The following is a 12,473-nucleotide window of genomic DNA, read 5'->3' on the forward strand; positions in this document are numbered from 1 at the left end:
ACCCCGTAGGGGCGAATTGATGGTTTTTTATGGGTCTACACTTCCGAGTGCATTCTGCAACTTAATCCATTATTCATTAAAACATATTACGTGATTGTTAAATTAACTTCTTCTTTCTTCTTTTAAAAAAATGATAGGATCCTTTCGGACCTCATCAGTGGATGGATGGCTCGTGCTAAACATGCAATCTGAGATTTCCGATTTAGTTTCCGACAATGTTCGCGGTGTTCCGCCAGAATATACTACTATCACTAGTGTCAGGTTTATAAGGCTTAAATTACATGTGTATTTGTTGATGCAGATGTTTGTTCGTGTAATCAATGTATATTTATGTTATTGTTACTGTAGATAAATGTATATTTTGTTGTTGTTTTTGCTCTCCCCCCCCCCCCCCCCCCCCCCCCCCCCACAAATCCGCCTCTGATTATCAGGCGCGTGTTTATGGTTTTGTGAGGGGCAGGGCGCCGGGCAGGATAAGACGTGTTTGAACAGGCTGCTATTTATTTATTTTGTGACATCGGCGGAAAAAAAGGGCGCACCCTTGGATCTGACCATTATTATTGTCATCATCATCATCGTCATCATTATTATATAATTCCAATCTCTAAAAATCCCTTTATTATAAACCCTTGGATTGGTCAAATTCGTATCACGTGATGATAAAAACTGGCATGCATAGCACCATGAATCTCAGTTTAGCACTATTTTTGGCTATATAGCCGGAACTACTTTATGAATTATGTCAACAAAGGAATCCCCGAGGAATTTCCTTGAGATTCTATTTTTAGACATCAAACAGTAATCGTCTGCTGTCAAACTTCTAAACATATTCACATATAAATTATACCATACAAAATAGGTCGCTTCAGACATTTTTATTAAAGGTTAAAAGTTATTGAAATTACTTACGTTATATGTTTATAGTGAATTCAAAATCCCACAGCTAAAAATCTATTTTGCCGATTCAAAAAAAGTATATAATTCCAGTGGAATTTGGTATTTTACAAAAGCGATTTCAAAAACAAAATTCAGTCAGTTCATGCCAACCATTAGCAGTAACGCGCATTCAACGGCATTGTAGTATGACGTACACAACACATAGTTTCTAAGTTTGCGCGCCACTGCGATCCAATCTTTAAACGAGTCGGGTTTTGAAACTAGGCATATCATGTACATTTCGAGACACAGGAACGAAGCTTCAATTCGAAGCTACAACAGAGAATGTTCCACTTTCCAAAAACGAAACATGAGCATGGCACTGTCAAATCTCACGAATACTTGTGTCGCACCACTTGAAGTCACACATGCCAAAACCATCCTGTGTTGCCACTTCCACAATTACAAGGCCAGTAAACACAGAAACTCGCGACACACCTGTTTCATCCATTTCCGGAAACATTGAAACCACTTTCTCCATGTCAAATCTATCAACACATGGAATTATCACGCACTCAAAATTTTATAACTGTAATTTCAACGTCGTAATTGGTAAATCTGGACAGTAATCAAAAAATGGCGCCCATCCACAGTTCGTAGTTAAATATTCATACACCAACCGCTTCACATATAAATTATAGCATACAAAATAGGTCGCTTCAGACATTTTTATTACAGGTTAAAAGTTATTAAAATTACTTACGTTATATGTTTCTAGTGAATTCAAAATGTTTTTAGTTGGTATTGACATTTAATGCAAAAAATTAATATGAATTGTTTTAATGATTGTAACACTGTCATTCTCTCATTCGGCTATTGACGGAAAAAGCCGAACCACCATAGGGATTCCGCTAATGTTGAATATGAATTTCGTGTTAATAAAATAGTAAATAGTTGGAAAATAGAGCTCACTTTTTATTTTAAAGAGCTTTACAATAATGACATGGTTATGTGTTTGCAATTATAAGAATTGAACGTGAAATTGTTTGAGTTTCATGCTAGTATGAAACGCAAAACCGCTTTACACACTTTAGTATGAATGGCTTCGCGCTAACGCGCTACGCCATTGTTACAGTGTGTAAAGCGGTTTTGCGTTTCATACTAGCATGAAACTCAAACATTTTCACGTTCAATTCTTAAATATAGGACGATGTTAGTAGGGCTTCCAACTAGGCCGACGTCACTGAAATACTATGACGTCATCCGCAACATCAACGTTACTTGTATTTGCAAAGGTAAGTGAACTATTTAGCACACTACGACACCCACAGGTATTCCCAAAACACAGTCCGTGGAGACGAGCGCACAACTATACCGTGAAATACCGACCCATATTTCTTTTTTTTTTTTTTCTTTTTTTCATCATCATCTTCAATCTATAGTAACATCCCCCCCCCCCCCCCCCCCCCCCCCCCCCCCCGCTGAAGCAAATGGTCCGCTTTCGGAACTAAAACATACAGGTTTATACATATGGAGTTTCTGGTGGTGCAAAAACAAAATAGAAAAAGGGTCTACTTGGTTCATATTCGAACACACCCCCCCCCCCCCCCCCCCCCCCGGTCCAGGTCACGCTACGCCCCTGATTGCGTCTTTAAATGAAATACTTTCAAAAGCGGTGGTATGTACTGGCTGAGTATGGGAAAATGCATGTAAGATTAAATAAATAAAATATTAATTGCTGCTTTAGTATTCGGAGTAGCCTGTCGCTGTGTCTGTTCGGCTGTACTACAGGCATTTAACACAGATCAGTATACTTGAATACAATTATATAGTAGGGATCGATTTTTTTGTTTTTTGTTATATGTAAATACACGTTAAGTGGCAATACATTTGTCATGTATGAAGAGAGTATAAGCAAAATATTGCGGAAATATATCAAATTTACCGATATACAACAAATTTCCGAATTTGATTCATGTATACGAATCTGTGTCAGTGCCTGTGGGCTGTATGTCCGTATCTTTACCATCTTGTTTGGCAGAGGGGCGGGACGTAGTCCAGTGGTCAAGAGCTCGCTTGATGCGCAGTGTGTCTAGGATCGATCCCTGTCGGACTATTTCTCGTTCTAACCACTGCACCACGACTGGTATATGAAGGCCCGTAGCCCTGTGGCAAAGCGCTTGACTGTCAAAAGGCGGTCGGTCTAGGATCGATCCCCGTCGGTGGTCCCATTGGGTTATTTCTCGTTCTAACCACTGCACCACGTCGGTGGGCCCACTGGGCTATTTCTCGTTTCAAACAGTGCACCACGTCGGTGGACCATTGGGCTATTTCTCGTTCCAGCTAGGTTTCCACGACTGCAGGGGGTAGGAAGGTGCCAAAACGTGGGGGCGCGCGCGCGCACACACAAACACACACACACACGGATCAAGAAAAGAATATGTGTCTGTCCAACTATGTATTTCCATAACTTTCTTTCGTTCTATGAAATGTGTGTCTGTCCAGCTATGTATGTCCGTAACTTTCTTTCGTTCTATGAAATGTGTGTCTGTCCAACTATGTATGTCCGTAACTTTCGTTCTATGAAATATGTGTCTGTCCAACTATGTATTTCCATAACTTTCTTTCGTTCTATGAAATGTGTGTCTGTCCAGCTATGTATGTCCGTAACTTTCTTTCGTTCTATGAAATGTGTGTCTGTCCAACTATGTATGTCCGTAACTTTCGTTCTATGAAATATGTGTCTGTCCAACTATGTATTTCCATAACTTTCTTTCGTTCTATGAAATGTGTGTCTGTCCAGCTATGTATGCCCGTAACTTTCTTTCGTTCTATGAAATGTGTGTCTGTCCAACTATGTATATCCATAACTTTCTTTCGTTCTATGAAATGTGTGTCTGTCCAACTATGTATGTCCGTAACTTTCTTTTGTTCTATGAAATATGTGTTTGTCCAACTATGTATGTCCAGCTATGTATGCCCATAACTTTCTTTCGTTCTATGAAATATGTGTTTGTCCAACTATGTATGTCCAGCTATGTATGCTCGTAACTTTCTTTCGTTCTATGAAATGTGTGTCTGTCCAGCTATGTATGCCCGTAACTTTCTTTCGTTCTATGAAATGTGTGTCTGTCCAGCTATGTATGCCCGTAACTTTCTTTCGTTCTATGAAATGTGTGTCTGTCCAGCTATGTATGTCCGTAACTTTCTTTCGTTCTATGAAATGTGTGTCTGTCCAGCTATGTATGCCCGTAACTTTCTTTCGTTCTATGAAATGTGTGTCTGTCCAGCTATGTATGCCCGTAACTTTCTTTCATTCTATGAAATGTGTGTCTGTCCAGCTATGTATGCCCGTAACTTTCTTTCGTTCTATGAAATGTGTGTCTGTCCAGCTATGTATGTCCATAACTTTCTTTCGTTCTATGAAATGTGTGTCTGTCCAACTATGTATGTCCGTAACTTTCTTTTGTTCTATGAAATATGTGTTTGTCCAACTATGTATGTCCAGCTATGTATGCCCATAACTTTCTTTCGTTCTATGAAATATGTGTTTGTCCAACTATGTATGTCCAGCTATGTATGCCCGTAACTTTCTTTCATTCTATGAAATGTGTGTCTGTCCAGCTATGTATGCCCGTAACTTTCTTTCGTTCTATGAAATGTGTGTCTGTCCAGCTATGTATGCCCGTAACTTTCTTTCGTTTTATGAAATGTGTGTCTGTCCAGCTATGTATGCCCGTAACTTTCTTTCGTTCTATGAAATGTGTGTCTGTCCAGCTATGTATGCCCGTAACTTTCTTTCGTTCTATGAAATGTGTGTCTGTCCAGCTATGTATGCCCGTAACTTTCTTTCGTTCTATGAAATGTGTGTCTGTCCAGCTATGTATGTCCGTAACTTTCTTTCGTTCTATGAAATGTGTGTCTGTCCAGCTATGTATGCCCGTAACTTTCTTTCGTTCTATGAAATGTGTGTCTGTCCAGCTACGAATGCCCGTAACGTTCCGTCTTACTTGGCAGAGTTCACAGTGTTTCAAGAAGACAATATCACCCGCCTCGATATGTTGATGGATGACGTAGACGTTGTTGTCGTCAGCGCGCTGTCGTCACTCATAGCGATCACAGTGTTGCTGGGCACGATATCCGTAACACTGTACGTCCAGTACAAACTCCAGAGACAGAAATTCCAGAACAGACGGCGGACATGCCCGTTCTCAGACTACTCCGGACCATCGAAAAAAAACTATAGTTGTTCCGAGCTGTTGCAAACAGCTGGATCCTCCGACATTATTACGGCATGTAGCGGGGCGAAATATCATCAAAGACTGAGTCCGAGAAAGACATGCCTGGCTTGGCGACACAAGCGGTGAAGAAATCTAAATGTCCCGCCCACAGCCACGCCCACTGCCCTGAAAACGGGGTCCACAAACCAGTGGGTTTTCTGAGCATCACGACCTTGACCCGAGATCACGACTCAAAAATTCCTCGGTTGCTACGGCAGTCGTACGTCGGCAAAGAGGCCGTGACGAGTACAGCAGCTACAACAGCGGTATCAACAAGTTAGGCAGGCAATAACCGCGGCGTCAGTGACGTCATCAGAACAAAGATGTGAGCACATGGCAATGGCGTCCTTGGAGGAAAGCTGCGAGAACACGACAATAACGTCATCGGAAGAAAGCTGCGAACACATGACAATGACGTCATCGGAAGAAAGCTGCGAACACATGACAATGACGTCATCGGAAGAAAGCTGCGAACACATGACAATGACGTCATCGGAAGAAAGCTGCGAGAACATGGATAGTGTTTAGAGGTTTTGTTCCTGGGTCCGTGCTTATAAAACGCTTACAGTCCAGACTCAATCTCTAATGACGTCACATGCATACAATTCGTATAGGGTTGTCATGACATTAGTGTCTCAGACTATATTAGTCTCGAGTCCAGACTCAATCTCTAATGACGTCACACGCATACAGTTTGTATGGCGTTGTCATGACATTACTGTCTCAGTCTCTATTAGTCTCGAGTCTAGACTCTAAAGCTTTATAAGCACCAGGCCTGGACCCCGTTTTACGAAGCGATCTCAGCGCTAAGATCAACTAAGGAACATTAGGTAGTTATAAACTTAAGGTGATCGTAGACCTAAGATCACTTCGTAACAATATCCGGACAAGGAATTCCCTTTATTCTGTCGTTAAATACATTTACAAAGAATCAAACTGCGGGTGGGTGGATCATTAAAGTGACACTGTCATTGATGGATTTCAATGGGTTTTCTTTTCATTCGTTTCTTTCTTGTTGCTTTTTTTTGTTTTGTTTTGTTTTTGTTTTTTTGTTGTTAGGTTTTTGGGGGTTTTTTTGCTTGAATGTTCAATCTACAAGGCCACACACTAGAGTGGTCTCTCCATTTGGTCAACCAAAAAGGAAAAAAAAAACGCATGCGAGGAAATGTTGTTTTATTGTGATTCTTGGCTTGTGTGCCGTTGTGTATTTTGATTCTTTCCTTGACCTAACGAAACTGTACACATAGCAAAGCCGCGGCTAGGGTTTTATATCAGGGCCGTACCCTGAAAAATAGCATACACATCTCGGGATTTAATTTGTTTAGTATTTCATTTGTTTATAAAACGTACTGTCCCCTAGGATTTTGATCAGGGTACGGCCTTGTATATGGAGAGTGGGCAGCTGCATTGTTAAGGAAAGAACATGCAAGGTACGAGTCCGAGGCAGGTGTGTGTATAGGAAATAGTGCGGTCCAGACGGGTGGGCTGATATCGTGCGCAGTCAGAGGCAGGTGTGTGTATAGGAAATAGTGCGGTCCAGACAGGTGGGCTGAGATCGTGCGCAGTCAGAGGCAGGTGTGTGTATAGGAAATAGTGCGGTTCAGACGGGTGGGCTGAGATCGTGCGCAGTCAGAGGCAGGTGTGTGTATAGGAAATAGTGCGGTCCAGACGGGTGGGCTGAGATCGTACGCAGTCAGAGGCAGGTGTGTGTATAGGAAATAGTGCGGTCCAGACGGGTGGGCTGAGATCAGGTGTGGGTATAGGAAATAGTGCGGTCCAGACGGGTGGGCTGAGATCGTGCGCAGTCAGAGGCAGGTGTGTGTATAGGAAATAGTGCGGTCCAGACGGGTGGGCTGAGATCGTGCGCAGTCAGAGGCAGGTGTGTGTATAGGAAATAGTGCTGTCCAGACGGGTGGGCTGAGATCGTGCGCAGTCAGAGGCAGGTGTGTGTATAGGAAATAGTGCGGTCCAGACGGGTGGGCTGAGATCGTGCGCAGTCAGAGGCAGGTGTGTGTATAGGAAATAGTGCGGTCCAGACGGGTGGGCTGAGATCGTGCGCAGTCAGAGGCAGGTGTGTGTATAGGAAATAGTGCTGTCCAGACGGGTGGGCTGAGATCGTGCGCAGTCAGAGGCAGGTGTGGGTATAGGAAATAGTGCGGTCCAGACGGGTGGGCTGAGATCGTGCGCAGTCAGAGGCAGGTGTGTGTATAGGAAATAGTGCGGTCCAGACGGGTGGGCTGAGATCGTGCGCAGTCAGAGGCAGGTGTGTGTATAGGAAATAGTGCTGTCCAGACGGGTGGGCTGAGATCGTGCGCAGTCAGAGGCAGGTGTGTGTATAGGAAATAGGAAATCGTGCGCAGTGCTGTCCAGACGGGTGGGCTGAGATCGTGCGCAGTCAGAGGCAGGTGTGTGTATAGGAAATAGTGCTGTCCAGACGGGTGGGCTGAGATCGTGCGCAGTCAGAGGCAGGTGTGTGTATAGGAAATAGTGCGGTCCAGACGGGTGGGCTGAGATCGTGCGCAGTCAGAGGCAGGTGTGTGTTAGATAGGAAATAGTGCGGTCCAGACGGGTGGGCTGAGATTGTGCGCATTCTACAAGTATGGGGTGGGACGTAGCCCAGTGGTAAAACCCTCGCTTGATGAGCGGTCGCTTTCACTGGGCTACTTCTCATCCCAGCCAGTGCACCACGACTGGCATATCAAAGGCCACAAATATATACACAAACACATATACATAGGCCTACATACAATACATGCACACAATAGATACACAATACATACACACAACACATACACACAATACACACACAATACATACACACAATACACACACGCAATACATACACACACACACACGATGCGCACACAATACATGCATGATACACACACACGATACACACACACTACACACACACACGATACATACACACAATACACACGCGCACACAGTACATACACACAGTCCATACAAATATTAAATACACACATGATACACGCACACGATACACAATACACACACACGATACATACACACAATATATCCGCACACACAGTACATACACACAGTCCATACAAACAATACATACACACAATACACACATACACGATACACACAGTACATACAAACAATACATACACACACACACAATACACACATACACGATACACACAGTACATACAAACAATACATACACATACACACACAATACACACACAATACACACATACACGATACACACAGTACATGCACACAATACATACAAACAATACATACACACACACACAATACACACATACACGATACACACAGTACATACAAACAATACATACACACACACACAATACAGACACATAATATACACACACGACACACACGATACGCACACAATACACACGCACGATACACACACATGATACACACAATACACACGCAATACACACACAATACATACAAACAATACAGTACACACACACGATACAGACACAACACACACACACACACACACACACACACACGATACAGACACAACACACACACACACACACACGATACAGACACAATACACACAATACAGACACACGATACATACATACATACACACACACACAATACACACATACACGATACACACACAATACACACATACACGATACACACAGTACATGCACACAATACATACAAACAATACATACACACACACACAATACACACATACACGATACACACAGTACATACAAACAATACATACACACACACACAATACAGACACATAATATACACACACGACACACACAATACGCACACAATACACACGCACGATACACACACATGATACACACACATGATACACACAATACACACGCAATACACACACAATACATACAAACAATACAGTACACACACACGATACAGACACAACACACACACACACGATACAGACACAATACACACAATACAGACACACGATACATACATACATACATACACACACACACAATACACACATACACGATACACACAGTACATACAAACAATACATACACACACACACAATACAGACACATAATATACACACACGACACACACGATATACACACACGATACACACACAATACACACGCACGATACACACACACATGATACACACAATATACACGCAATACACACACAATACATACAAACAATACAGTACACACACGCGATACAGACACAACACACACACACACACACACGATACAGACACAACACACACACACACACGATACAGACACAATACACACACAATACAGACACACGATACAGACACACAATACATACACAAAATACATATGCAATACATACACAATATATACACACAATACACACAATACACACACAATACATACTACACACACAACATACACACACACAACATACACACGCAGTACATACACACAATACATATATACAATACATACACACAATACACACAATATACAAACACAATACATACACACAAACACACCAAATCCATTCGGTCAAGTCAAAATTTGCAGGACCCCCTAAATATCCCCTCCGCCTAGTATTTTTCTCGTTCCAACCAGTGCACCACAACTGGACAAACGCCGTGGTGTGTTTTTTGTGGGAAAGTGCATATAAAAGATGCTTTGCTGCATTACAAAAAAAATGTTGCGGGTTTCCTCTCATGACTACGAGTCAGATTTACAAAATGTTGCGGGTTTCCTCTCATGACTACGAGTCAGATTTACAAAATGTTGCGGGTTTCCTCTCATGACTACGAGTCAGATTTACAAAATGTTGCGGGTTTCCTCTCATGACTACGAGTCAGATTTACAAAATGTTTTACATCCGATAGCCGATGATTATTTTAATCAATGTGCTCCATTGGTGTCGTTAAACAAAACAAACTTTATAAACTTTGTTCCACCTAGTATATCAGTCTGTGCGCCGACGCAGCCCTTGTCTTGTGTGTGACGTTATCAGCTTGGTATCAGCGGTGTGTCACTCAGGCTAATCACAAGACGCCCTCGTCTCGCCACACTACACAGGTGAGTCCATCGTCCGCCTGTCCGTGCTAGAGTTACATTGTCCACCCGCTCGCCTGTTGCTGACGATCACTTGTGACCAGTCGTGTTGTTGTGGAGTACCTCGCCGTGATCAGCTAGTTTCGTCGTGTGGTCATCGTGAGAACAATAACATCAGTAGCAGTGAAGCCGCGACACGTAAACAACAGACAGGTTTGTCACCTTTAGTACGCAGTAATCAATCGTCACATGTCATCTAACCTCAGACATTAACCCGGCATTGTACTGCCCAACCACCCTGAACCAGTGTTCAGCGATCAGTGCAGGTGCACGGGGTGGGATTCGGAGGATTAAGATATTTGGTTTCAATATAATATTTTCCGTGAGAGCAAGTCCTCCACTCCGGTAAAGATTACAGCTAGCCACTAACTGTGACTTCCCTCAGTAGCCACTAACTGTGACTTCCCTCAGTAGCCACTGACTGTGACTTCTCTCAGTAGCCACTGACTGTGACTTCTCTCAGTAGCCACTAACTGTGACTTCCCTCAGTAGCCACTAACTGTGACTTCCCTCAGTAGCCACTAACTGTGACTTCTCTCAGTACTCACTGACTGTGACTTCTCTCAGTAGCCACTAACTGTGACTTCTCTCAGTAGCCACTAACTGTGACTTCCCTCAGTAGCCACTAACTGTGACTTCCCTCAGTAGCCACTAACTGTGACTTCCCTCAGTAGCCACTAACTGTGACTTCTCTCCGTAGCCACTAACTGTGACTTCCCTCAGTAGCCACTGACTGTGACTTCCCTCAGTAGCCACTAACTGTGACTTCCCTCAGTAGCCACTAACTGTGACTTCCCTCAGGAGCCACTAACTGTGACTTCCCTCAGTAGCCACTAACTGTGACTTTCCTCAGTAGCCACTAACTGTGACTTCCCTCATTAGCCACTAACTGTGACTTCTCTCAGTAGCCACTAACTGTGACTTCTCTCAGTAGCCACTAACTGTGACTTCCCTCAGTAGCCACTAACTGTGATTTCTCTCAGTAGCCACTAACTGACTTCTCTCAGTAGCCACTAACTGTGACTTCCCTCTAAGTTAACAACTGACCGTTAAGGCGGGACGTAGCCCAGAGGTAAAGCGTTCGCTCGATGTGCGGTCGGTCTGGGGTGGATCCCCGTCGATGGGCTATTGGGCTATTTTTCGTTCCAGGCAGTGCACCACGACTGGTATATCAAAGGTTGTGGTATGTGCTACCCTGTCTGTGGGATGGTGCTAATCGAAAAGAGTAGCCCATGAAGTGGCGACAGCAGGTTTCCTCTCTCGAAATATGTGTGGTCCTTATTCATATGTCTGACGCCATATAATCGTAAATAAAATGTGTTGAGTGCGTTGTTAAACATTTTCTTCCTTCTCTCTAAGTTAACTACTAACAACTGACCATTAACGCACTGCCCTGGTCCCGTCTTACGAAGCGAACTCAGCACTAAACTCACCTAAACTACGTTATACACTTAACAAGATCGCTTCGTAACATGAGGCTCGGAGAACGACAGCCCAGTCAGTTGAGGATTTTTTTGTGTATCCTCCCCCTCTCATAAACACTGGAAGTTAAAATGAAGAAATCACACAGAGGTGTGCGAATGCTAAGATTATGTTCAGCGCAACTTGCAGCGCGGGTACCATGTCATCCCTTCTTTTTCCTATTATTGTTATCAGAAGGTGGATATACAGTATTCTGATATTAAAAATATCATGGGGGGGGGGGGGGGGGGGGCAAACTGGAATCCCCTTAACAGGTTAGGGCTCTGTCTGAGTTTCAGGACCTCAAATACAACACTAACATTATTGTCATGAAATACGTCCCTAAGCATTTCTTTTTATTTCAAAATGTTCCGGGGAGCATAGATCTGGCTCATTAGCCTTCGATGAAGTTTAATTTAATTTTTTGGAGCGCCCTTAACAAAATCCGCCCCTGGAATGCTTCGTTAAATAAAACATGCCTTCCTTCCTTCCTTAATACATAATACGCCCCTGGAATGTCTCATTCAATAAAACATACCTTCCTTCCTTCCTTAATACATAATCCGCCCCTGGAATGTCTCATTCAATAAAACATACCTTCCGTCCTTCCTTAATACATAATCCGCCCCTGGAATGTCTCATTCAATAAAACATACCTTCCTTCCTTCCTTAATACATAATCCGCCCCTGGAATGTCTCATTCAATAAAACATACCTTCCTTCCTTCCTTAATACATAATCCGCCCCTGGAATGTCTCATTCAATAAAACAT

This window comes from Gigantopelta aegis, chromosome 7 (assembly GCF_016097555.1).
Source record: "Gigantopelta aegis isolate Gae_Host chromosome 7, Gae_host_genome, whole genome shotgun sequence".
NCBI lineage: Eukaryota > Metazoa > Mollusca > Gastropoda > Neomphalida > Peltospiridae > Gigantopelta > Gigantopelta aegis.